The following is a 26,674-nucleotide window of genomic DNA, read 5'->3' on the forward strand; positions in this document are numbered from 1 at the left end:
ATATTAATAGAAAACTGTGAGAGGAAGGTGGCACAACTTCAGAAAGACATAGAGAAATTGGAGTTAGAAATCAAGGACCTCAACATACCGGAGGCCACAGAAAAAACTACTTAATCTTAAATGACATTATACAACGTCATGTGGCAGATATAAAACAGCGTAAGATGAGGAAACTGAAAAGAGACGAACATGACTACTCTAATGGTACGGTATTCACATTCGCTAAAAAGTATGATTACTTAATGTCTAAAACAGCTACCCAGAACACAGGGGCGGTCAAGTCAGCTAGCTCCAGTACCACTTCATTGGATACAGTACATACTAGTGATAATGACTTAGACAGAATAGGAGACTCTACAAATGTGACTAATAATGAAAGCAGTTTTTTATAAGAGGTCAGAAGAATAAAGAAAGGGAACAGGGAAAACCGCAGACCAGTGCAGGCAGAAAAGCAAGGAGAGGTAAAAGAGGGGGGAAGAGAAGTAGAACGCCCAGGAGTGAGGACCAGATTATGGAATGTGAAGAAATAAACAATGTATCTGTCATTAATTTAACTGATAACGATCTCACTAAGGATATATTTTAAGTACTATCTAAGCGTATGAGCTTTTGCCCCAATAACATAGGTGATATTTGTAAACTCAAAATTGATCTTTTCAAATTTGTGAGACGCATCAAATTGAAAAAAGATTTTGAATTGAACAATACTATGAATAAAAACATGCAGCAAAATCTTGGTCTGTTGGTATCAAATGAACAATCTATACAAGATATATTAGACACCAGGTTGTTACTGTCAGTAACAGATTGTGAAGATGATGTGGTTACATCTGACATGATTATGAGAGACTTAAATATTAACATGGATTACAGTGTTTCTAGTAATCTTAAGGATAAATCCAAATGGACCCCCACACTTACAGCGGGAAACAACATAGACCTTTTCCACAAACTTGTAGTCTCTGATCTAGACTGGTATGAGAATAGACACACCACATTCAAGATCAAAAGAGACAATATGACACACAATGAAAGAACTGAATTGCAAACACTAAGGGGCATATGTATCAAAGGATTTTGTATTCGCAAACGCTGCGAATCGCAAAAAAACAGCGTTTGCGAATACAAAATCGCAAAAGGAGCTGTATGAGGCATTTCAGCCTCGCAATCTTAAGGAATCGCTAAATTTGGGATTTCTTATGTTTGCGTAAGCATTTAAGAAATCGCAAATAGCGATTTCTTAAATGCAATGTAACACGCACCCAAGTTGTGCGATTTCTCCTTAAGAAATCGCAAATTACCACCAACTTCAAGTTGGTGGTAAGTTGCGATTTCTTTGAAATATGCACTTTTTTGCATATTTCAAAGTGCCATGTGGTGCACATAGATGCCCTTAGGGCATGTATGTGCGCCATATGTGCGCACATGCTGATTTCAGGGGTGCATCAGGGTGTCATCATGACACCCTTGCACCTTTGAAAATATTCTCAATTTGCAATTAGAAAATAGCGATTCGCAAATTGAGAAGGACTTCCCATTCATTGCTATGGGCATCCTGGCCCATAGGAATGAATGGGAAGGTATTCCTTAATTGCGATTTCGCAATTTGCTAATCGCAATTAAGGAATTTTAAGAAATCGCAAAATTTGTGCGATTTTTTAAATACATCCCGTTTTGCAATTCTCAAATAGCGATTCTCAAAAAATCGCTATTTGAGAATCGCAAATGGAGATGATGATACATATGCCCCTAAGTGACAACAGGGAGCTTACAATACGAGAAGCATATAAAGGAGGAAATATGGTGATCATGGGCAGCTCTGACTATGAACATGAAATCATGACACAATTAAATGACCCAGAATGCTATGAAACACTGTTAGGCAACCCAATCTGGACACTAACAGACTGCATTAACACACAACTGAGACGGTGGCATGGACAGGGATTATTAGACGACAACGAACTGACATTTCTGTAGGTTGATCGACCAAGGTACCGTGTATTTACACGGTACCGAAAGTACACAAAAGTCTTCCGTTGCCCCCAGGTAGGCCCATCATTTCAGGAATTGATGGACCTACGGAAAGAATATCAGAGTATGTAGACATTTTCCTGAAACCACTTGTAAATAATTTACCATCATACATTAGAGACACCAAGCATATCTTGGGTACTCTGGCGGACTTAGGCTGGGATGACAACATGATGATGGTGACATTAGATGTGACAGCATTGTATACCAGCATTAGAAGGGACAATGGCCTAATAGCAGTCAAGAAGATGCTGAACAGAAGGGCAGCAAGCTCCTGGAACCACACAGAAATGTTGATTGAGATGGTGGAACTAATTTTAGATAACAACGTGTTCCTTACTAAGGACCAATGGTATAGACAAAGACAAGGAGTTGCAATGGGCTCCAGATTCTCTCCCTCGTATGCCAACCTTTTCGTGGGTTAGTTCGAGGAGATGAGGATCTGGGGCTCATTGGGGTCAGAATGGAATGACTCAATATTGTTCTGGGGCAGGTATATAGACAACTGCATTATGATCTGGACAGGCACCCAAACCAAACTTTTGGGGTTCCTCGAACATCTCAATGGTAACGAACACAATATATGGTTTACCATGGAACACAGTAAAACCAAAATCTCTTTCTTGGATGTGGAATTTTATGTACATGACGACAAAATAAATAGCAGACTATATCGCAAAGCCACAGCATGCAATTTATTATTGCATGCATCTAGTGCGCATCCCTGTCACCAGATACGTTCAATCCCTTATGGTGAACTCACAAGAGTACGACGTAACTGCAGTAGAGATGAGGAATTCCAAACATACAAAAAAGGAGTACTGACTAGATTCGAACAAAGGGCTTACAACAAGACATTACTGACAAAAGCAGTACAAATAATAGACAGTATTACAAGGGCAGACACACTAAAAGAAAAACCAAAACGGAAAGGTCCAGACCAAAAATACAGAATGATCACAGGATACAATAATTGGTCGGGAATATTAAGAAAGAGTCTAAATAGACACTGGCATTTACTGAAAACAGACAACTCACTTAGAGAATTTATTACGGACAAACCCAACATCACTTTCAGAAGAGGGGTTTCACTCAGGAACATACTGAGTCCTAGCTATCCCAAACCAGAAAGAAAAACAAATTGGCTAAGTAAACACACAGTGGGCTTTTACAACTGTGCACACTGTAACACATGTAAATGGGCATGTGGGAAAAAGACTGATTTTGAGGGACCAGGAGGAAGAAAATATAAAATCTACACAAACATTAATTGCCTCACTAAATTTGTAGTTTATGTAATTGAGTGCAAATGCGGAAGAAAATACATTGGCAGTACGATCAGAATGCTACGAGAGAGGATCAGCGAACACATAAGAGCAGTCAAACAGGGGGACATGAGATACCATCTAGCTGCACACTTGTCAATTTGTTCTGCCCAAACGTCGAACCGCTGTTTCGAATTTTATGGAATAGAGCATGTCCCAAGACACCCAAGGGGGGGCAATAGGGAACTTGCGCTAAGAAGGAGAGAAGCATTATGGATTTTGAAACTACACAGAATGGAACAGGGTCTAAACATCGACCAGGAACTGCATTATTTTCTGGGTAAATGAGCATATGCGAGGTAGCAGAGTATCAGACTACTACAACAGACACACAAACCCAAAAGAAACAGGTTCTTAAGAATATACACAGAGGTATCATATATCTATAGAATTATGATGAACGACCACTTTTTCCCAAACCTAACAATGGCTCTTTTGTAAAGAAGGTAAACTGGATTTAGTCCACAAAAAGAAACATTCTCTATAACTAACAATAGAAAATATCATTTACTAATAATCAATGACTGTAATCATAAATAATAATCAGATTGCAAACGTTTGATTGCTAACATATTTATGACTTTTTGAAATGTATCAACCTTCCACCCAAAACATGTTGTCAAATACTAGCAACATTGACAATAACGCAATTTTCTTAATCCGATCATATTTACTGTTGTATTCCTTATTTCTTGTACTGACTCTAATGGATGGAGAGAGAAGTTAGACTCCAACTACCTGATAATAGTTCACTTCACATCACAACTATTTTTATAACAAACTTTCCACATATTAGCAATCACAAATTGAATTTCTTAACCAAATATAATACCACTCTAATTATATGACAACATTGTCCTAGAGTCTGATCAGTTCGGCTTTCTAGATTCATTTAATTGGTTCTTCAATTTAACAAAATCGTTATGATTAATTAAATAAATATATGTTAAATACAACCACTACAAGCACTGATTAGGGAATTTATCCCACTAACAGATAGACAAAAAACGGTCATCTACACCTTTCAAGATGGCTGCCGTCTTGGATTTAAAAATTTAGTCCTTCCTCTCTGTCAACCTACAGAGAGTGGGATTCCAGCTTACGGCTTACGTAAATGCAGGACACACTTCCGGCATGTAAACAGACGAGGGAATTAAATTTACGTATGAGCACACTCAACATTAAGACATTCGGCGGCATCACAGAGGACTTCTACACTGCACGATAAAGGTAAGACAAGCTGTCAACAACGATGCACGAATTAGATGAGGGCATCTGAGTTCAGTAATATTTCCTAAAAACTCCCATTTATTGATTTTACTTTAGATTACTTAGTGATCTGTTCCGCTCACTCCTAAACCGATTGAGTTCACACAACCAACTTACGAGATTTTTACTTATCCGAATAGAAGTTTATGCGGAGGGGAGTTTTCTGATTAACATGGTTTTCGGATCCTCACCCGTTCAGCCAATCAAAGGGAGCGATATTGAGATTGACTTATTATCCCCCTTTGCGAGAAACAAGCTTTTAATTTTCGTTAGCGGTGAGCAGATTTGTGGTACAACAGCATAGAATCACTCAAATAATTACACAATATACGCACCCCTTATACTAGTGCCCATTGAAGTCGATATGATTTCAAATAGTATTAAATATTCACACACAGGTTTGACCTTAATAATTTAAAAGTTGTTTCGTCAAATCAATCAATCAATCAATCAATGCATTTGTAAAGCGCGCTACTCACCCGGAAGGGTCTCAAGGCGCTGGGGGGAAGGGGTCCGCTACTGCTCGAATAGCCAGGTCTTGAGTTGCTTTCTGAAGGAGAGATGGTCCTGGGTCGTTCGAAGGTGGATGGGGAGGGAGTTCCACATCTTGGCGGCCAGGTAGGAGAAGGATCTTCCTTTGGCGGTGGCTCTGTGAATGCGTGGTACGGCGGCGAGGGCGAGGCTGGACGAACGAAGCTGGCGGGTGGGTGTGTAGAAAGTCAGGCGGTTGTTGAGGTGCTTGGGGCCCAAGTCATGGAGGGACTTGTGTGCGTGGGTGAGGAGTCTGAACGTGATCCTCTTGCTGACGGGTAGCCAGTGTAGGTCTTGCAGGTGGCCGGAGATGTGGTTGTGCCGGGGGATGTCCAGGATGAGTCGTGCGGAGGCGTTCTGTATTCGCTGGAGTCTTTTCTGTAGTTTGGCTGTGGTTCCGGCGTAGAGGGTGTTTCCGTAGTCCAGGCGGCTGGTGACGAGTGCCTGGGTGACCGTTTTCCTGGTGTCGGTGGGGATCCAGCGGAAGATCTTACGGAGCATGCGCAGGGTGTTGAAGCATGATGAGGAGATGGCGCTGACTTGTCTGGTCATCGAGAGGGAGAAGTGCAGGATGAAGCCCAGGTTGCGTGCGTGGTCCGTTGGCTTGGGAGTGGTGCCCAGGGCAGGGGGCCACCAGGAGTCGTCCCAGGCGGAGGGGGCTGATCCTAGGATGAGGACTTCCGTCTTGTCTGAGTTCAGTTTCAGGCGGCTGTTCTTCATCCACTCAGCGACGTCTTTCATCCCTTCGTGTAGGCTGGCTCTGGCGGTGGCGGGGTCGTTGGTGAGGGAAAGGATCAGCTGGGTGTCGTCGGCGTAGGAGATGATGTTGAGGTTGTGTTGGCGTGCGATGGCAGCGAAAGGGCTCATGTAGACGTTGAAGAGGGTCGGGCTGAGCGATGATCCTTGTGGTACACCGCAGATGACTTTAGTGGCCTTGGATCTGAACGGGGGGAGGCGGACTCTCTGGGTTCTGCCGGCGAGGAACGAGATGATCCACTCCAGTGCCTTCTCTCGGATGCCGGCGTCGCTGAGGCGCTGTACTAGGGTGTGGTGGCAGACAGTGTCAAATGCCGCGGAGAGGTCCAGGAGGATGAGTGCCGCTGTATCCCCGTTGTCGAGCAGGGATCTGATGTCATCGGTGGCTGCGATTAGGGCTGTCTCGGTGCTGTGGTTGGCTCGGAAACCGGACTGCGAGGGGTCGAGGGAGCTGTTCGTCTCGAGGAAGGCGGCGAGCTGTCTGTTGACTGTCTTCTCAATGACTTTGGCAGGGAAAGGGAGGAGCGAGATGGGGCGGAAGTTCTTGAGGTCAGTGGGGTCCGCTGTTGGTTTCTTCAGTAGGGCGCTGAGCTCTGCGTGCTTCCAGCTCTCCGGGAAGGTGGCGGAGGTGAAATTGGCGTTGGTGATGTCCCGGAGTTGGGGTGCGATGATGGAGTCGGCCTTGTTGAAGACGTGGTGGGGGCAGGGGTCGGTTGGTGATCCGGAGTGGATGGTGTTCATCGTGCGGGTGGTGTCTTCGGTGCTGACCGGGGTCCAGTTGCAGATGGTGGTGGTGGGGGGTGTAGGTTCGGTGGTTGGTTGCGTGGTTGGTGCGCCGAAGCTGTTGTGAATGTCGGCGATCTTGCGGTGGAAGAATGTGACGAGTGAGTCACAGAGGTCTTGCGAGGGGGTGACGTCGTTGTTTCCGGAGCTGGGGTTGGAGAGCTATTTGACGATCCTGAAGAGCTCCTTGCTGTTGTGGGTGTTGGTTTCCAGTCGTTCTTTGAATGTTGATCTTTTGGTGGCACGGATCAGCTGGTGGTGTATGCGGCTGGTGTTCTTGAAGGCCGTCATGTTTTCTGTGGTTTGGTCGTGGCGCCAGGCTTTCTCGAGGGTGCGGCATATTTTCTTGGAGTTTTTGAGTTCGTCTGTAAACCAAGAGGTTTTCTTGCTGCCGGGTCTGCAGGGGGGGGTCTTCAATGGTGCGAGGTCATCAGCGCAGTCGGTAAGCCACTGTGTGAAGCTGCGGGCTGCTGCATCGCGGTCCGTTGCGCTGGCGGGAGGGTTCCGTCTGAGGGAGGTGGTGAGCTGGTCAGCGGTGATCTTGCTCCAGCTTCTGCGGGGAACCTGTTGAGGGTTATTGTGGGTCATGGTTTTCTCGAAGTTGAAGTGGACGCAGCTGTGGTCTGTCCAGTGTAGTCTGGTGGAGTGGCTGAAGGAGATGTGTTTGCTGGAGGAGAAGATGGGGTCAAGCGTGTTGCCGGCGTTGTGGGTGGGGGTGTTCACCAGTTGCTTGAGTTTGAGGTTGGCGAGGTTGTCCAGCAGGGAGGCGGTGTTGCTGTCGTTGTTGTTCTCCAGGTGGAAGTTGAGGTCCCCTAGGAGGATGTAGTCTGAGGAGGAGAGGGCGTGCGGGCTGACGAAGTCTGCGATGGTTTCGCTGAATTGTGTGCGTGGTCCCGGGGGTCTGTACACGAGGGTGCCTCTGAGGGTGGTCTTGGGGTCCGTGTGTATCTGGAAGTGAAGGTGTTCGGCGGCGGTGAGGGTGTCGTCGGAGTTGGTCGTGATTTGGATGGTGTTTCTGTGGACGATGGCGATGCCTCCTCCTACTCGGTTGGCGCGGTCCTTCCGGGTGAACTTGTAGCCCTCCGGGATGGCTATGGCGATGTCGGGAGCTGAGGAGGCGTTTGTCCAGGTTTCTGTGAGGAAGGCGACGTCTGGTGATGTTGTGTCGAGAAGGTTCCAGAGTTCAACGGCGTGCCTGTGGATGGTGCGGGTGTTGAGCAGGATGCACTTGAGGTGATCGTTGCTGAAGCCTGGCTTGGTGGATGCGGTGTTGGATCGGGTGCAGGTGAAGTTGCAGGCGTGGCAGGTGAATGCTCCGTTGGTGCGTTTCGGGTTGGCTTTTTAGCAGGCTGGCCGTCGGCCGGTGTTGAGTGCGTGGAGGGTGGCGGCGTCGTATCTCTGTCGGGTTGGCTGGCTCCGGTGAGGTCCAGGGGTCCTGGCGCTGGGCGTGGACCGGCCGCGGACGGGCGCAGACGGGCTTGCCTTAGGCGCGCCCGCTGCGCGTGGCCGCTGCGCGGCCGTGCAGCGGTCTCCATATGAGGGGGAGAGGGAGGGAGGAGCAGCTGGGAGGTGGGAGCGGCGCGGCCAATGGGGTGCAAGGGGCGGAGCTACCGGGACGCGGCGGCGGGAAACGGGCAGTGAGGAGGGAACGCGGCGAAACGAGGGAACAAAAAGTAAAGGGGAGCACAAATCAAGGCAACAATACCAGGACACAGGCACTCGGGGCACAAAATGAAATAAGGACACAGGCACTCGGGGCACAAAATGAAATACGGACGCAGGCACTCGGGGCACAAAAAGAGAAAATGGACACTGGCACTCGGCTCACAGAAGGCAGAAGGCACAGGCACAAGCAGTCAGGGCACGGCAGCGAGAGAGTAGATCACACTGGGGGCTGCGTGGCGGTGAGGGGCGCGACCTGCCTGGGAAACAGGGTCAGAGGTCGCTCTCTCTACCGCTGCGCGGCCTCCATATGAGGGGGAGAGGGAGGGAGGAGCAGCTGGGAGGTGGGAGCGGGGCGGCCAATGGGGTAAAAGGGGGCGGAGCTACCGGGACGCGGTGGCGGGAAACGGGCGGTGAGGAGGGAACGCGGCGAAACGAGGGAACAAAAAGTAAAGGGGAGCACAAATCAAGGCAACAATACCAGGACACAGGCACTCGGGGCACAAAATGAAATAAGGACACAGGCACTCGGGGCACAAAATGAAATACGGACGCAGGCACTCGGGGCACAAAAAGAGAAAAATGGACACTGGCACTCGGCTCACAGAAGGCAGAAGGCACAGGCACAAGCAATCAGGGCACGGCAGCGAGAGAGTAGATCACACTGGGGGCTGCGTGGCGGTGAGGGGAGCGACCTGCCTGGGAAACAGGGTCAGAGGTCGCTCTCTCTACTGCTGCGCAGCCTCCATATGAGGGGGAGAGGGAGGGAGGAGCAGCTGGGAGGTGGGAGCGGGGCGGCCAATGGGGTGCAAGGGGGCGGAGCTACCGGGACGCGGTAGCAGGAAACAGGCGGCGAGGAGGGAACGCGGCGAAACGAGGGAACAAAAAGTAAAGGGGAGCACAAATCAAGGCAACAATACCAGGACACAGGCACTCGGGCACAAAATGAAATAAGGACACAGGCACTCGGGGCACAAAATGAAATACGGACGCAGGCACTCGGGGCACAAAAAGAGAAAAATGGACACTGGCACTCGGCTCACAGAAGGCAGAAGGCACAGGCACAAACAGTCAGGGCACGGCAGCGAGAGAGTAGATCACAGTGGGGGCTGCGTGGCGGTGAGGGGAGCGACCTGCCTGGGAAACAGGGTCAGAGGTCGCTCAGTCAAACAGTATTTTCCAAACAAACGAACGATGCATTGTAATCACCAGCGTTTGGGGTTCAATATTTTAGTTTACCAGAGTTGACGAATCTCTTTAAACCAAATAAAATTATTTGTTAAAACTTACAGCATGGAGAGAATCATTCTGGACAAATAGAAACCAGTTATATTTATTCCGAAATACGGACGCTGCCACACCAGAAACATCTGTGGTTTGGAATTATCACCGCTTAATAAGTAGGTTTTGAAAACTTATTTTGTTGACAGTATTCATATAGTTTTTTGAATTGAATAAATGATTGAATTTCAAATATCCATCCGTACTCTATTTTTGCAGATCCAATATACATACGAAATATAGGTAGCTATAAGTCTTACTTAAATCTCAGTTTTTTTACTTTCACTAACTGCACTCACTTACACCAAGGGAAGGAGAATAAATAACTTTTATTACATTGTGTGTACACACTAAGCAATTTCACCAGACCACCATCACTATTCACCTATATCACGACCGCTCTAACAACCATTTTCCTTCGTTTTTCTGGAATCCCCTTTTTCCTTTTCAATTATGAAAAATCAGATATACAGCACTCCTCCTTTTAAATGCACAATCTTGGACTCTCCATCACCATTAGGCTCATAGACCACTTATGAGGACAGAGGTACATTCTGTGGTATTGTGTTAGTGTTTTTGACATTCATTTTGGTCTTTCTCACCATCAATATACTTCACACTACTCCGGTGATTTTTAATTATTAATGAATCTGGCTTGATGTAACCAAGGGATTGTTGATGTGTCACAGGATACATATCTGGTCTCTTGTAAATGTTTGTTTTCTTAAAAAATTATACAGCCTTGAAAAAGTCGCGGGACGAGTTTCCCACTATGCGACGAAACACGTGTTGGTTGTAGAACATTACTGTGAAGATGTGTACAAAATAAAGACAAGGACAAAGAAGAAGGAATACTCTTTATATATTACTTCTTGTACATTAATTTGTTTATCATTTGTGGAAACACGCTACACACTTATTCTATTTCATATATGTTACGTGTGCTAAGGAGTGTACCCATCTTGTATCTTGACACCGAGAAGTAACACTGGACAAGACATGAGTCTTGCCCGAGTTCAACTTGTATCCGAATACTTTCCCACAAGATTGAGCAGCTCCAACCACAACATGTAATCCACTGATCGAGGTGGGGGTTAACACTGCCAAATCATCAGCGTACGCTAAGACTTTTACCTTAAACTGGTGTATACTGAGGGGCAAAATCTCCTCCAATGCTTTGAAAGATTGAATGAACGGCTCAATATACAAAGCAAATAAATGAGGGGAGAGAGGACACCCCTGTCTGGTACCCAGAGGGATGGAAATGGGGTCAATGAGAGAGTCCCAGCGGCAAATTCTTGTTTTCAAAGTGTAGAGGTGGAAAACTCTGGAAACAAAGGAGGAGCCTAGTCCATCGGTCTCCATGACCCCCCAGAGGAAGGGACAGGAGACAAGGTCAAAGGTCTTCTCCGTGTCTAAAACCACGATCCCATGGGTCCCCCACTGGAAGAGCCTGTCTCCAGAGCTGTAATAGCTGTGTTGACATGAGATGTTGTATCACTGCCTGGAATGAAGCCATACTGGTTTGTATCGACCATCCCCAAGATAATTACAGACAGATGGTGAGCAAGAATTGCATATAGATCTTTGAACCAGAATTGATTCATAAGATTGGGTAATATGACCTGCAGACCGTAGGATCTTTCCCTTTTTTCAGAATAATTAGGATCTTGGTCTCCCTCCAAAACCCAGGAACCCTGCCAGTCACATCAGAAGAATTAAACAGGTCCCACAGAACCGGGGCCAGAATATGAATAAAGGTATTTGATCGGGCCAGAGGCCTTACCTTTAGCCAGGAAACCAATAGCAATTTCAGAAAGGTTTATCAGTGCTCCTGAGTTAGATCGCTGATGAAGGGTCACCTGTGATGGAAGTACCATCCAATAAACTGGAGAATTTCATCTGCTGAGGAGAAGCAATCGCCTCGGTAGAGGACTTGGAAGAACTCCTGAAAGACGTTACGAATAGCAGCTGGATCAACCACCGGCTTGCCGTTCTCGCTCCTGACCTGATGAATGGTTTTAGAGCTGGAGTTACCTTTTCCTCTGTGCGATAATCCACCCGAGTTACTTGCTATTTTTAACGCTGGACATCTGCAGAGCCCGGTAGTTTTTAGAAGCCCTATCCGAAATTCACTTCTTGAGAGATGCTGAAAGAGTGATAGACTGCTCCAACAGAGCCTCGGCACAAGGCCAATCCCTAGCCGTAATACAACTTCCCAAGCTGGACTCTAGTAAGCTGAGAGTTAGAGGAACCTCAATCCACTTCGTCATTACCAACCTTCATTGATGCACCACTAGCTGAAGCATTTGTTCCCAGCACCATGCCTTAAATGTATCCTGGACCACTGAGAGTGACGCTGAACTGATATTAAACTCCAAAAACTCAAGTATATGAGAGTTCATGGATTTAACATACCCTTCATCAAATAGCAGTTTATGCTCAAATGTCCAACTCTGAGACCCCTTTTCCTGAACAGACCCTCTGGTTTGGATTCAGAGAGATACAGAGTTATGGTCGGATATGTGGGGAGCAGAGTAAAATGTGAAACCCGGACCATTGGGTCGCTCGAAACGCCAAAGGTCCCCCAGGGCATATGAGGAGATAAGTTGTTGCAGAGCCCCCCGAAGTCGAAGCTTTCCTCCAAAAGAAGAACTAGAATGAGCCAGATTGGGGGTCGGAGACTGAGATGTAGAGTCTCTATTAGGCGCATAGCTTCAGTTAAAATTGCCACAGACAATAACGTGTGGTGGCCGTAGATGAAGCTTGTTCAACAGAAAATCCAAGATCCTTGGATCGGCCGTGTTAGGGCCATATGTGATGCAAATGGTAAAGCAAGTGCCATCCTTCTGGATGGTCTCTAGAAGCCATCGGCCACCTGAATCCACCCTCTGATGTAACACTCCCCACTTGCTGTCCCAAGATAGTAGAGGAACCCTGCTCTGAGCCGATGTATAACACAAAGTGGACAATACTCTATAACCGAGATCCCTTAACAGAGAGCATTCAGCATAAAATAGATGCATCTTTTTAACACAGATCATTTGTGGCTTAAGAGTGTTCAATTCCTCCGGAACCAACTTACCCTTATGGGGCAACTTGACCCCATTGATATTCGTGGTCAAGATATGCAGTAGCTGGCCAGGCCGCCTACTATCAGCAGCCATTGCAATAGTAACACTGATCCCACAAGCTACCTTTCAGACATGACATTTGCTGCCAACCTAACCCACCATGAAATTGCTTGACACTGATAAACACTGTTGTTCCCCACCCGAGCAAGTTTCTCCAAATATCATTTTCCACACAAATTTCCCCATGAACAAACTGTGCTTCCCACAACCAGCACGCCTCATCCCCACCGAAACCCCACCCCACACCCCTTGTTTCCAGGATGGCGAAGCAATCTACCTCCCATAAGCCATGCCCTACCCCCAAAAGGGCCACTGGTTCCCACCAAGGGTAACCCACTTTTGAGTCTCGAAGCCAGGATCGTCTCCCGGTCTGACCCCCATGAAGTGCTTAGAGAAACTATAACTATAACACAAAACAAATAATATAACCGCCTTATTAGTAAAGAGAGACAACCAGGAAAAGAGTATCAGACTATAATAGGAGAAACAAGAAGAAGGGAAGAAGAACAAAGGAGGAGGAATTGACACAACACCTTTACATACCCCCTTTCACATTGAAAGACGACAAAGCCATCAAGAGCCAGTACCAACCCGCCCCAATAACAAGACCGATAGCTAATAGGAACCACCCCGGAAGAAGCGCCATGAGGTTTAGAAACGACTGAGAACTCTTTAGAATAGAAGAACCTAGATGGCCAACAGAACAACCCCAGCTACCCAGCTGCCACTTTGCTAAAAGTTCCTGAACCTTCATAGCAGAAAAAGGTCTAGCTCGCCCGCCGGACCTGCAAGGTTCCAGATTCCATTAAAGAGACAATTGCCCGAGTTTCTGGAGTATTGGGATATGCTCCCTGACTTGCCAGTGCCTCACCCCCATTCAGTGGAAGAAATCAAAGTGAATAACAAAAAAAAAACACAGGCTTTAGCAGGCTTCTTTGGAGTAGCTATTTGGTAGATCTTTTGCTGCAGGATAAAATTCCCGATGTAGATAAGGATAGCCTGAGGATAGTGAGAAGTCTCATTAGGAGATCTAAATGGGAAGCAATGTGCTCTCTGAATCATACAGTCCATGTCCCAGTCACTCAATACATGCAAAGCATCTCGAAACAGGCGGACAATGAAGCCCCTCGGGACATCACCTTCCGTGCCTTTGGGGATCTCTAGGACCAGCAAGTTGTTTCTGCGTGCCCTATTCCCCAGGTTATCCACCCTAGATGATGGGGTGGTGAGCTTTGTATCATGCTTGGCAATCACTGAGCTTTTTTCTTCTACCACTGTTCAAAGGGACACTTCAGAAGACTCCAGAGCCCCAAGCTTCCGTAAGACAACTTGGGTTGTGAGGTGGGTGGCCTTCAATGAGAGCGAGCCCTTCTGGTAGTCCTCCATATGCTGCAGAAAGAGATGGTATATAGCGCCCAAAATAGAGGAGTCCTGTGCCGGTGTGGACAGCAGTGATCCAGGCAAGGAAGCAAAGACCCCACCTGGGGCATGAACACTGTATAAAAACCGATCAGCAGAAGAAGCGACAATAGGGGTGTCAGGGCATGTGGTGAAAAATTGGTGGGTGTAGCCTCTGTCCCATCTGGGTCCCAGAGAATCTCCTCTCCCCCATCCGACGAAGGGATGGGATCAATTACCTCTTCCTCAAAAGCCTCTGTGACCAGGTCCTCGAATTGTCTGGTTGACAGCCCCCCTAGCCCCCTTGGACTCCCAGGGGAAAACACTGTAGTGGTGGTGAGATCAGAACCTGCATAAGATTTCTCTAAGAGTTCTGAGCAATTGATACAGTCTTTAGCAGCTAATACTAAGTGAGTTACTTGATCGTCTTCCTCGTCTTCATCACTGTCGGACCCATCTGAGAGGGAGAAAAAGACCTCCTGGCTATCACCCCCAGACTGACCGGATCCGCACCACCTGTCCCTGCAGGCTGGAACAATGGGAGGGGCTGTGCCTCCTACCCTGTGTGAGTCGGCCCAACCCCTGCTTCAGACTAACAAGCAGCCACATCCACCTTTCATGCCTGAGTCGGCCCCTGCTAGACTAGTGGGGTCCCGATTGTGGCAGTGAACACCATAGAGGAAAAAATGGGGGGGCCTGAACAACTGACTCCAGATATTCCTCAATAATCTGGCTCCTAGAACTGAGGTCATCATTCGAGGCATCAGAGATAGGAGGAGGGAGGAGAGACACAAAGAAATCCAGTATTCACTGTGAGCGTGGTGGCGCCCCCTGCCCGGCGCAGTAGGACTAGCCACAGACACAGTTGGGGTAGCAGGTGAAATAGCAGCACCCCTGAGCCATCCCTACGGGCTCCAATTCTAACCCAGACAAGTCAAGAACGCCCCCCCCCACTTGGATCCAAGGTATGACTGGAGGCTACTGATAGTTGTGCAGCAGTTTTAACAGCTTTGAGCCCACCACGTCCACCATGGGCATTTTTGCTGACTTTGCAAAGAAAAAGCCACTTCTTCTCCCGCTTAAGAGAGAGGTGAGTGTTTGTTCCATCATGCCGTCCTCCTTTTCTTGGACCTCCCCTGACCAGCATTTTAGCTTGCACAAGGTCCATAAAAAACAAGATGCGCTGCAGAATGAACCCAAACTCCTCAGTGATCACTGCTGCCTCAGGCCTTGACAGCTGATGTCATGAAAATTCCCTGACGGATATTAAAATGGCACTCAACCAAATGTCCAGCAAAGTAAGCAGCCGGGAGTTAAACAGGCTATTGCCAGACTTGAAAGCAGAAGCTACAATGTGTCAAGAGTGAGAATGATAAAGATTCCTGCTCATTTTCAGAAGGCAGAGCCGATTTTGCCTCACCCGCATCTGCGACCGGTGCTGCTTTGTACGATGTTCCCAGACCGGAGTATCTGAATGTGCCACCAGCCATGGCTTCAAGCTCCTGGGCTTTAATATGGGGCAAAGTGCCATACTTGCTGCGCAAGGGGCTTATAAATAAGACCCATAATGAGGGATGGTTGTCTGTAGTTTAAGCCCCATAGTCAGCCATAATGCAAGAAAACCTACAAACCCCAAACATTTCTGAATACCTGAGTAGTATAGAACTGGGGGAATAAATGATCTTGTGGCATGTGTGAATCCCACTACAATTTCTTGCACAGAAAGCAATGAAAGATCATATTTTGCTTCAGAAAACAGAACTTACTCAAATTTCTGAGGCAAAATGTTATGAATTTGCAGGGAATGGCAAATAGCATTCCAATTTAATCTCAATAAAAACTGCCCCCACTTGTGTGTCTGAGCCTAAGTTTTAGAACAGGACAGGCCAAAAAAATGGGACTGTATAAATGTCAAGAAAGTTGCTTGAAAGTAGGTTGAATTTTGGGATCTGGATGTATGCAGTTTTTGAGTTCAGGTCAGAAGTCTCCCAGGACAACCTACCAGCCCTTGACATTTAAAAAACCCAGAAACCTAGGGAAGTCAAGTTGGGCGTGGCATGCACTTATTCCACTACTTTTTCTTACCCAGAATGTTCACCAAATTTCAAACTGTGCCTCAGAATACAGCGAAACAGAATTTCCTCAAAGTTCTCTGAAAGACAGTACAACTTCTCATTGACGCAGATGGGTGTAGATGGCCCTTATGATGGCTAAGATCTACATATTATGACATTGGCATACAGCACAGGTGCCAATACATGAAGAATGGATAGCTGAGCTTTACAAGGTTCAAGATCAAATCCAGATATTCAACAAGCTTTAGGGTCCCTTTTTGACCCTATGTGAACCCTAACTGTCTTCCTCTTGTGTGGGTCATATTTATTTTATCGCTCAATTTTGATGGATCTTGGAGTGCTTTCATGTGTGATTTTAGTCTGAATGAATTGTGTGAGGCTTGTGTCGTAATAAATTTGTTTGTGGGGTGTATGCTATTTGTGGGGATAGGTTACCTCAGGCATTGCTTAAACTGTGTGGTTAAGTGAGATGGTTCTTTGTTCCTTTTTGGATTTTATTTTTCTCTCTTATTTCTTTCTTAAGTTCTTTTTGTTACTTTTTGGGATCTTATTTAGTATAGTATTAATGTTGGAGTGGAGTAATTTTGTGGATTATTTTTTATTTCATTACATGTGTTTTTGGGGTATTATGACAATTTCAGTTAAATAAAAAACTTATAATCCACATGAGATTTTACATTTGAACATCTGCGATGTTTATTGGCAGGATATAGCCATACTTGGTAGCCCTCTAAATATTCCTCTTTCTTCAGCCTAATTGATCAGAGTAAAACAGCAGCAAATGTTCTTGATTTATGACCAAGTTCGATAATTACCTAAACAGTTTTCAACTTAAAATATAGATAACAAGAAGCATTTTGGTCACAGTCTGCCATTGTCTCCAAGAGCATATACCTTACTGTGAGGATCTGGGTGTACTATATGATATGGCTGTGGGGCCTTATAGTGAAGTACACTCACAGATACCATCTTGGGTCCAGTCAGTATCATATACTTAACCTTAGCTCAACTCTGCGTAGCTGTGATTGCGAAAAGTAAGGCTTGTCAAAGAAACTTAGGGCATGATTCCGACTTTGGCGGTCTTGGTAGTGTCGTTGCAGCATCATCAGAGTCCCCACCTGTCAGCTTGGCAGTCCGTTAGCCTCATTTCAATTTTGGCAGTACCGCCTGGTTCCCACCACCATGGCTAGGATTTCTTACCCCGCCTCGATGGAGTTACAGGCTGCAGAGGCTGATGGAAGTAGTCAAGCACATTTTAGGCCTCTCAAGCTCACGGTAGTGTACGTAGAGTGAAAGGGGTCAACATGTTTCATGCCTTTTATGGTCCAAGGGATCTTGGCATTTCGTCAGGACCATACTCAAGTCTACTCAAGTAGGGATGGAGTAGTTGTGTGTCTGTGTGGTACCGTACCCTATAGTTTGCACTTGTGGTATTGTATGATATATATAGACATGCAATATACCGACTGGATACACTTAATAGAGGAGACTACATGCCCATGTCATAACGGCTAGGGCGCTCGCACATTGGCATAAAATAAGAGCATCAATTGGTGCTCCGGAAGGTAGGGAGCCTACCCTGCATCCAGTCGTCAAATTCCCATGGAATATAAAAGGCATGAATCATGTTGACCCCTTTCACCCCACATACACTAACTTGAGCTCGAGAGGCCTGAGATATTCTTCTCTAGCTATGACTTTTCAGTCTATTGTTTATACTATAGCAGAGGAACCCAGCCATTAAAGAACTATGTGGGATTCCTGAACCTATTTTTATCTTGCTCACACCCTTTTCCCCCTCTACTCATACTACTCCCAGCACATACGCCCCCCCCACCTGTCCCATCTCACATTGGCCAAAAGAGAAGACCTCTGGCAAAGAGCGTTGGTCCAACGAGAAGCTGCTGATGCTGAAGCATGACACCTCTTGGAGTGTGTGAGGGCCCTTGCTCCTAAAGGAGCTACTTCCCATCTGTCCTTTTTGTCACCTATAACATAACCTCCCCCTGCTCACCATTAGGAACTGCATGCCCATGTTCTTTCTATTGACACATGCTGGACCTGTTATGCCCCAGTCCCTCTCCTTTGTGATTTAGAGAGATGCCAGCAAGAAGCCACACACATATTTTTGTCACACGTTAATTCTAGATCTACTTTTGATCTGGCAATTACAAAACCCAATAAGGAGAGTAGGGAAGCCATTTTATTTGGGAGCAACTCCAGTAACAAAAAGAAAAGAGAGAATAAGTAGAAAGAAGAAGCTAATATGAGATTAATCTTAAAATACAATAAACAGGAACTACAGCTAAGATCCATTCTTAGAAAGCAGAAACCCATACATACTATTAAGTGATCCTCTTATTGGCTAGAGACTCCCAAAAAAACCTACCATAACGTTTAGAAAAGCTCCATATATGAGCAATGCTTTGGTTAAAAGTAGCCAAGAGATAATTGAAATGACCCATTGGCTTTCTTCTAGGAAAGGATTCTATAAATGTAATTTCTGCAGAGCCTGCCAATTTGGGATTAATATGTCCCAATACTGTACCCCATTTCATGATAGACCTGTGAAAATGTACAGCTTTTATGTTTTGGAATGTGTATGTAAGCTGTGTTATATAGGAAGTACTAAGTTACAGGTCCATAAAAGAATTCTGCAACACATAAGAGCTATCACCAATTCTGATCCCACCTACCCGGTAGCCCGACATTTTAAAGAACATCATAATAACAATTTCAGCTGTCTCAAATATTTTGTAATTGATGCGGTGCCCAAACTGAGGTGAGGATTCAACAGTGCTCAGCTCTGACCTGGAATCAGTTGAAGACTTAACAGGCAACACATCGAACAACATTTATTTTTTCAAGGAGTATCGGATGATACAGCGGTAAAACGAACAATCCACCAACTGCACAATAAAGGGCGAATAAAAATCAGAAAACCCATAACAAAAAACGGAGAGAACCTACAAAAAGAGAACTGACGGTAATACATTTATCGAAAAGGAAACTATCTGAAATAGAATGTGAGACTTTAAAATTAGGACTTTCCTTCTGCCCTGCTGATTATTCACAATTTAGGATAGATCTCTATAAGTTTGCAGGTAAACATAAACTGTTTAAGATGCATTTTGTGAAACAAAAACATTCCATAAGAACAAACCCCACTCTACATGCACTTATGAGATGTAACCTTTCCATCAGTGATATAGAGACGTTGCACACTTTGCATCACCTTGAGAGGATAGGTGAACCAACATCACAGAAAATGCCAGTTGACCCATTTGACCCCATACACATTATAGATGTGACACAAACCTGTGGTCTGGAAACTGGGGCCACCGCTATAACAGATTTTAGGATGCCATTGTGTGTTATACCTCAAATACCAAGGGATCCCAAGTATTCAAATATGAGATTTCTTTGGGATCATTCATAGAAAAAATTCCCATATCGTCTTCCAGGTTTCTCCCCGAAAGAGACGATCTCAACTGAGTATGTTGGGGAAATAGCATCTTCTGTACCCGGAACGTGGAGTGAGCCAATTAAAAACTGTCTCTAATGGGACATAGTGTGAAATAATAATCGGATGCATCTTCGCCGTTTGGACAGTGTGGCATAATTGTTGACTTAGGGAAATGTGATCTATTCTAGAATACATCCTGTGGGAGTGTAAGAAAAAGGTATAATCACTTGTATTGGGGTTGAGGGTCCTCCATATATCAAGCAATCGCAGGTGATGTAGAGCTAATTTTACCTCTTTCGTGAAGACCCCGGTGTGGGACCTGTGTGGGTGAGTCATATTTATTGAGGAATCCCATATCAATTTAAAGTCTCCCAAGAGTATTATGTCACCTGTAGCAAACATGCCCAACATAGAGAGCAATGAGTGAAGAAACTCCGACTGCCCGGTATTGGGAGCATATACCATGTTTATGGTACAAGCATGACCCTTTTGGAGGTCTCTGACCATAAGAAACTTTCCCTCTTTATCAGCCTTGGTGTCCTGCACTTGGAAATGGGCAGAGGAGCGAAACAGCAAGGCTACCCCATTATGTTTGGTTGTGGCGGATGATTTATAAATAATGGGGTATATATATGTCTCAAGAGATGGTCATCATTCCTACTTAAGTGCATTTCCTTTAGGACTACTAGGTCAAAATGGTGATCTCCAAGATATTTCCATAGTTGCAGCCTCATATTGGGGGAATTCAAGCCCCTAGAATTCTATGTCAAAAAGTAAATGCCATGAATAAAGACAAGAAGGGCTTGTAGAATCCCTAAGTTCCCCCTCTCGTCTGGGAGTCTATCCCAAAAGGGGCCCCCATATCCAATCTGTCCCCCGACCCCACCATCTGCCACAATTTGTCAAAAGGGTATGTCACTCTGCCATGCAAAGAACACAAACAAATACAAATCTCTATTAACCTAGAGGAACAGGAAATTGAAGATTCCCTAACATTTAAGTGAGTCATCAATTTTAGAGACTTCAGGGGGTGGACACAAACCCACCCTGTCACCCTGCGAGTATAAGTAAATGATTACCTTCCGCTGTTAGAAATGATATATATAATCAGTAGAGAGCAAATGGAACAGTCCAAACCTCCAAGTCCAGTGGATCCATTGTCTATGAGCCACCAAGTTCATTCTTTATGTTGCAACAACAGGATACCTTATAGTATTTAGTGGAGTAAACTATATCAGATGTACAGTTCCTCATCAATACGCGTTATGCTCCAAGCACTCCAAAATCAAATCCAGGTTAGTGCTGTACATAGATTTCCAATGTCTTTTATTCAGACACTATATTTCATATTCAATATGACAGTTCATTTGTGCAAAATTCACCACAAAACAGAACAGCTTCATGCCACAGCTTCATGCCAACAAGTGTTTCATCCGTTTTGTAAAGCAGGACTTCATCAGGGCTGAAATAAATGTACCATATCAGATGTACAGTTCCTCATCAATACCAGTCTTTTACCCCATTGTGGGGAGGGACCTCCCTCCTCTCTCATTTCCATGGGGTTTTGCCCCCTTTCTTTTGTATGTGTCAGATCCTTGGTGGGTGCTGCTTCCGGGGCTTATCTGTCGTTTCCTTCTCTTGTCTAGCCCGGCTTTGCATAGCTGCGTCGTTAAGAACCGGAAGGGCAGCTGCCTCAGCCATCTCGATGAAATGGCATTATTTGTTGTTATATGCAAAGGCTATACCAAAAGCATAGGTCCACCTATATTTGATTTGTCAAACTTTCAAAGCTGAAGTCATGGGATGAAACTGCAAACATCGAGCTAAAGTAGCCTGGGTAACACCTTGGAAGAGTGAGTAGGTGGCACCTTGGAATTCAATAGTATCACATTTCCTAGCTCTCCGGAGAAGCAATTCTTTAATCTTGAAGGAGCTACATTTTGCAAGGATATCTCTGGGTCGCCTGACCTCTCCAGGCAACTGTGGACCCACTCTGTGAACATGCTGCAACCTCACCGCTGGGTATTCATCTCCCAGTAGGTTCAAACCGAGACCCACCATGAAGGACTCTAGGTCCGGTCCTACTCTGCCTTCCTGTAGGCCCGCACTCTGATGTTTTTACAGCGGGGGGGGGGGTTATCTAAATCGCCACATTTAAGGGGAGTAAATTTCAGTTGGGCTCTTAAAGCAGCTGCACCCTCTTCCACTGGAACCAATTTCTTGATATTTTGTTTCTAGATCCAGAGTACGGGTACCCACAGAATTCACATCGGACTGGAGGGAGACCAGGCAAGAATTAATCTCTGCCTTCAAAGTTTCAAATGAAGCATTAATGTTTGTTTGAATTTCCTCTCTTAGTTCCTTCTTAAAGTATCGCAATAAGGCTAGGAGATCATCCCTAGATAGTGCCATGTTTACTTCCAGAGGTGGCATAATTCCCTGTTCTGGGCTGTGTCGGGGTAAAATAGCTCAAAACTATATTGGCCTCACATTTTTCGATAGCATAAAAGCTTGGGGTAGGTCAGTATATCGATGCTGGGTGTTTACCATGGATTCCAGGGCAATAGTATCTCACATCATGCTCAAGACCACTCACAGGGTGGACTGTATTAGCCTGAGTTCATATAGCAAGGTGCAATCAAGGACAGCCAAGTATACCCCTGTGGGCTTTCCAATAATATCCTCTAATTTTCCCAAGCATTGCGCCCCCAGCAACCTCAGAACATTTACCTCTCCTAAGTCCCCACTCCTGAGTCACGTGATAAGTAGAGATGTAGTAGAGGCATTATGGAGAACAGCCTCACCCAGGGGGCACAATCGATCATATGGCTCCCAGAAGTGTCCAATTTCAAAGTGCAGGGCTCAGAGGCAACAATCATGAGACGGGAGGATTCAGTTAATAATCTCCTCCAGATCCCTCCAGTTAGTCACTCAACTGTCGATTGTCCCACACAACACAGCTCCAGGCTACTTATACAGCATCTTTGGGTCAGGCATTCAAGTCCAAAGCTCGCCGAATAAAGCTGACATCACTTTCCATATCAAAGCTAGGAAAACTGATCTCTCCTTCATAGTTGTATGTTCAGGCCCAGGCATGCAGTGCATATTGTCTCAATTGCCGCCAAAGAGTCCCAGCCTGACACAGACTCCCACCGCCCTTACCTGTCCAGTTTACCTCAATCCAACCACAATCAAGTTAAGGGCATCAGTGCACTCCTCAGAGCTCCTGAGCGAGAGCAGGTACAGGTCAGAACCTCTCATTTCGCTGGAGATCTGCCACCTCTACTGCAGGACCAGACAGCTCTCCCTGTCTGGGTCGGGCTCAGAGCTCAAGTCGTGGCCGCCATTTTCCCTGCCGGGCTACAGCATGCTCCACACTGTTTCTCGGTCTCTCTGCTCTCCCTGGTGGTGTTGGTACCTATTTTGCCTTCTACATATTTCACAATATGAATTGGTCTAGCCCGTAACTCCATTGCCGTGAGGGGAACGGCCAACGAGCAGGACTACCAGCCCCAGGCACCCTTGTGCTGACACCGCTACTGACGCCCACATCCTGCACCCGGAGGCGCGTTAAGAGCTGCAGCGGACTCCCGCAGCGTGGGAAGCCCGTAACTCCATTGCCGTGAGGGGAACGGCCAACGAGCAGGACTACCAGCCCTAGGCACGCTTGTACTGACACCGCTACTTATGCCCACATCCCGCACCCGGAGGCATGTTAAGAGCAGCAGTGGGCTCCCACAAGGGCGGGCCCATCTGCACCCGACAGAGCCCGGAGGAGGATTGGCTGGGCAACCCCTCCGAACCCGGATGACCGGGACACTCGAGCAGGTGACTATATAGTAGCAGCACTCACTTTTAAACAAGGTCATTGCTCTGTATTCTGATCAAAGCCAAGAGGGACTAGGAGTACCAGAAGTGTTCATGAACAGTGGTGTATGGACATTGAACTAAACTTATCTTAGCCTAACAGAGCTCTTATTAAATGCATAATATTGTATTTTAGTTTGCCAGGGCTAGCCAGTATGGGGAAGAGGAAATTGTGTGAAGGAGGCACAGGTGATGCAAAAAAAAGGAAAGTTAAAAAGGGAAGAAGAAAAAGCCCTGCTCACAATGACGCTGAGGGTGGTGTTATGGACAGGCTAGACAGCCTACTGTTGGACTTGGCCCTTTTTGGCAGGTTCACCCCTAAACATTTTGCCTTTTTCTCTGACATGATGTTGGTGGTTTTAGGCCTCTGGTCACTTTAGCACTGTGGTCCAGTGTAAAGTGCGTGCGCTCTCTGTGCACATTTAGTAAGATTGGCATGCCCTCCCACAGGAATGCATTGGGGATTCCCTGATCAGTGTGTGTCAGTGGTAATTCATGGTATGGGAGGAGCAGAGTGGTCGAGTTTAGTATGTCTGAAATGGTGAGAATAAATGCTGTGCAATGGTGTGCGCAGATTTATTATGACTGCGGGAGAAATGCCCCTTTTAGAAGTTGGCATTTCTGTGTGCTATGTGTCTGCCTGCCTGATGTGAATTGCATGTCTGGCTTGTGAGTGACAGGGGCTGTGAGGTGTGTGTGGCTCCAGGAGGGGCAGGTTGAGTCAGCGCTAGGCTGAATGGGACATCTGTGCTTGGAGTAGTGGGAGGGGTAATCCCCTGACTCTGAATAGGATGGTGCCTGCCCTAGGGAATGCTGGCTCCGCCCCTCTGTGGTGTGTCTGATGATGAGCCCCCACCTGACAAAGGGGAAGAGGAGCTTGGAAAACAAAGTGCTCCATTTCCCCCCTGAACCAGTCGCATCTGGTTCCCCATGCCCTGCACTACAGACAAAGAGAGTTTGTGGTATAAGTATAGGGGCTGTGACCCCATGAAGGAGAGCTGTTCTTGGACCTTTGGGGGCTTGCTGCTGCTGGGGCCTAGGAGGAACTGCCATGGGGGCTTACATCCCTGCTGGAGTGCCCTGTGTGCTGGCCTCCCTGGCCCTAGCTATGCCCCCTAGGCCTGGATGAACTTTTCTGCCTGGATCTTTTGTTTCACTTTAAGATCCAGGACTTTTGCTAGGGCTCCTATCGCCTTGTGAGGGCTCTGATTTTTAATCCCCAGGAGAGAGGAGCTGGCGATTGCTGCGTGCTGCTGCCAAGAAGTCTGAAGAGGAGATCCCGATGTAGGGATTCCCCAGTGATGCTGCCTGAAACGGGTGTCCACCCCGCATTGTTGCCTGTTTTTTTTCATTATACTCAAAACGGGAGCCTACCCCGCATCGTTGCTTGTTTGGCGGGTGCCCACCCCGCCGTGAAGCTTTGTAGTACGGCGGGAGCCCACCCCGCACTTTGCCGCAAGATCATCACCACCGCGGCCCGGGCGACAATCGGAAGTCAGGCAAAGTTGCCTGGCATTGGGCGGAGCAAGGACAGGAAGTCCCGTCCGCCGCGGGGAAAGCCGTCTGGAGCCTCGCGGGCTCCACAGTGAAGTTCCTTGTCCCAGGAGGGGGCCCGGGTGAAGTGGGGAAAAGTCCCGGGTCCCAGGAGGGGGCCCGGGTAAAGTGAGGTGAGATCTGGAGCCCAAGGAGGAGGAAGAGGCTACAGAGCCTTGTGGGCTTCCTCCGCTACTTTCTAAGCCTGCCCCCACCTGCCAGAAGGGGAGGCAGGCCCACGGAGATCACCGGCAACCGGAGGAGTCCTGCGCCAGAGACCGGTGAGTAGGGGCTTCTCCGTTGTGTGTGCCGATCGAGGCACAGTGTACAGTGGCCATTTTATGAGCGGCCCCGCCTGGCAGCGGACCGCTCCAACGAGGGGGCAATTTTCTTTAGTTATAGGCCAGAGGGCCCCAGTAAGTTGGTGAATTTCAGGGCACAGTGTTAGTGCCTGAGCAGTCCCGCTGTTGTGGGCCGCTGCAATGTTGAGGGACCACTTCGTTTTCAGAGCCCCAGAGCGGGGCCCCAGAGAGTCAGGCCCCATTTGTCCCTCAGTTGCACCCCCGTAGCGGGCAACTGCACCGATGGGCATAATTTGATCTGCAGGCCCCAGTGGGGGCCCGGAGTGCACCGTAGGGGCAAGCTACGTGGAGAGTCTCCAGAGGGGCCCGTGCCCATTTGGCCACATTTCTTGTGATAGAGTCCCTGAGTGGGACAGGAGGGCACAGCGGTGCCAGGCCTTCTTTTCCCAGCTGTACAATGACAGCTGCATCGTTTAGGTCTGCGCAATTGTGCACTTTAAGATGCCCTTACATTCTGGACATAGGGCATTTTGAGCCCTCTGAGAAGGCCAGTTGGCCTGGGGTCAGGGTGGATACCTGGTGAGTGTACTGTGGTGCCGTTTACGCATCATTGTGTTTTAGGCCTAATGCCAATGTTCTGTTATGATGTTGAGGCCCAAGGAGAGTACGTTATGTGTTTATGCTGAGGAGGTTTGAGCCTAATAAATTGTTATTGCATAATGTGTCTATGCTGGTGAGGTCTAGTGCATAATGGGTTTATGCTAATGAGGTTTGGGCCTAATGTGATTTATTGCCTAATGTCATATTACGGTATTTTAGGATGGTGTCTATTGCTACTGTGATAATGCTTAGGTCATTATGGTACCAGTAGTTACTGGTTGTGTTTGGCATTTACCTACCTGTTCTGATGGTTCTGACCATGGCCCGATTGGCCTGGTCCTGTATTTAATCCCCTGGGAATATTGCCCGTGCCAATTGACCCAGTGCAAATGTGTTATTAGGTTTCTAATGTGTTTATGATAATACAAAGGCTATTTTTTATATAACCCTGTGTGGAGTTTCTTTTGTGGTGTGCCTAGTTTGTTGCTGCTGTGTGTATGTGTTGCGCAAACGCTTTACACATTGCCTCTGAGACAAGCCTGACTGCTCGTGCCAAGCTACCAAGGGGGTGAGTAGGGGTTATCTTTAGTGTGTAACTCCCTTGCCCTGACTTGAGTGGTGGTTTCTGCCTGGCTTTGACGCAAGCCTTAGCCAACCA

This window comes from Triturus cristatus, chromosome 6, assembly GCF_964204655.1.
Source record: "Triturus cristatus chromosome 6, aTriCri1.1, whole genome shotgun sequence".
NCBI lineage: Eukaryota > Metazoa > Chordata > Amphibia > Caudata > Salamandridae > Triturus > Triturus cristatus.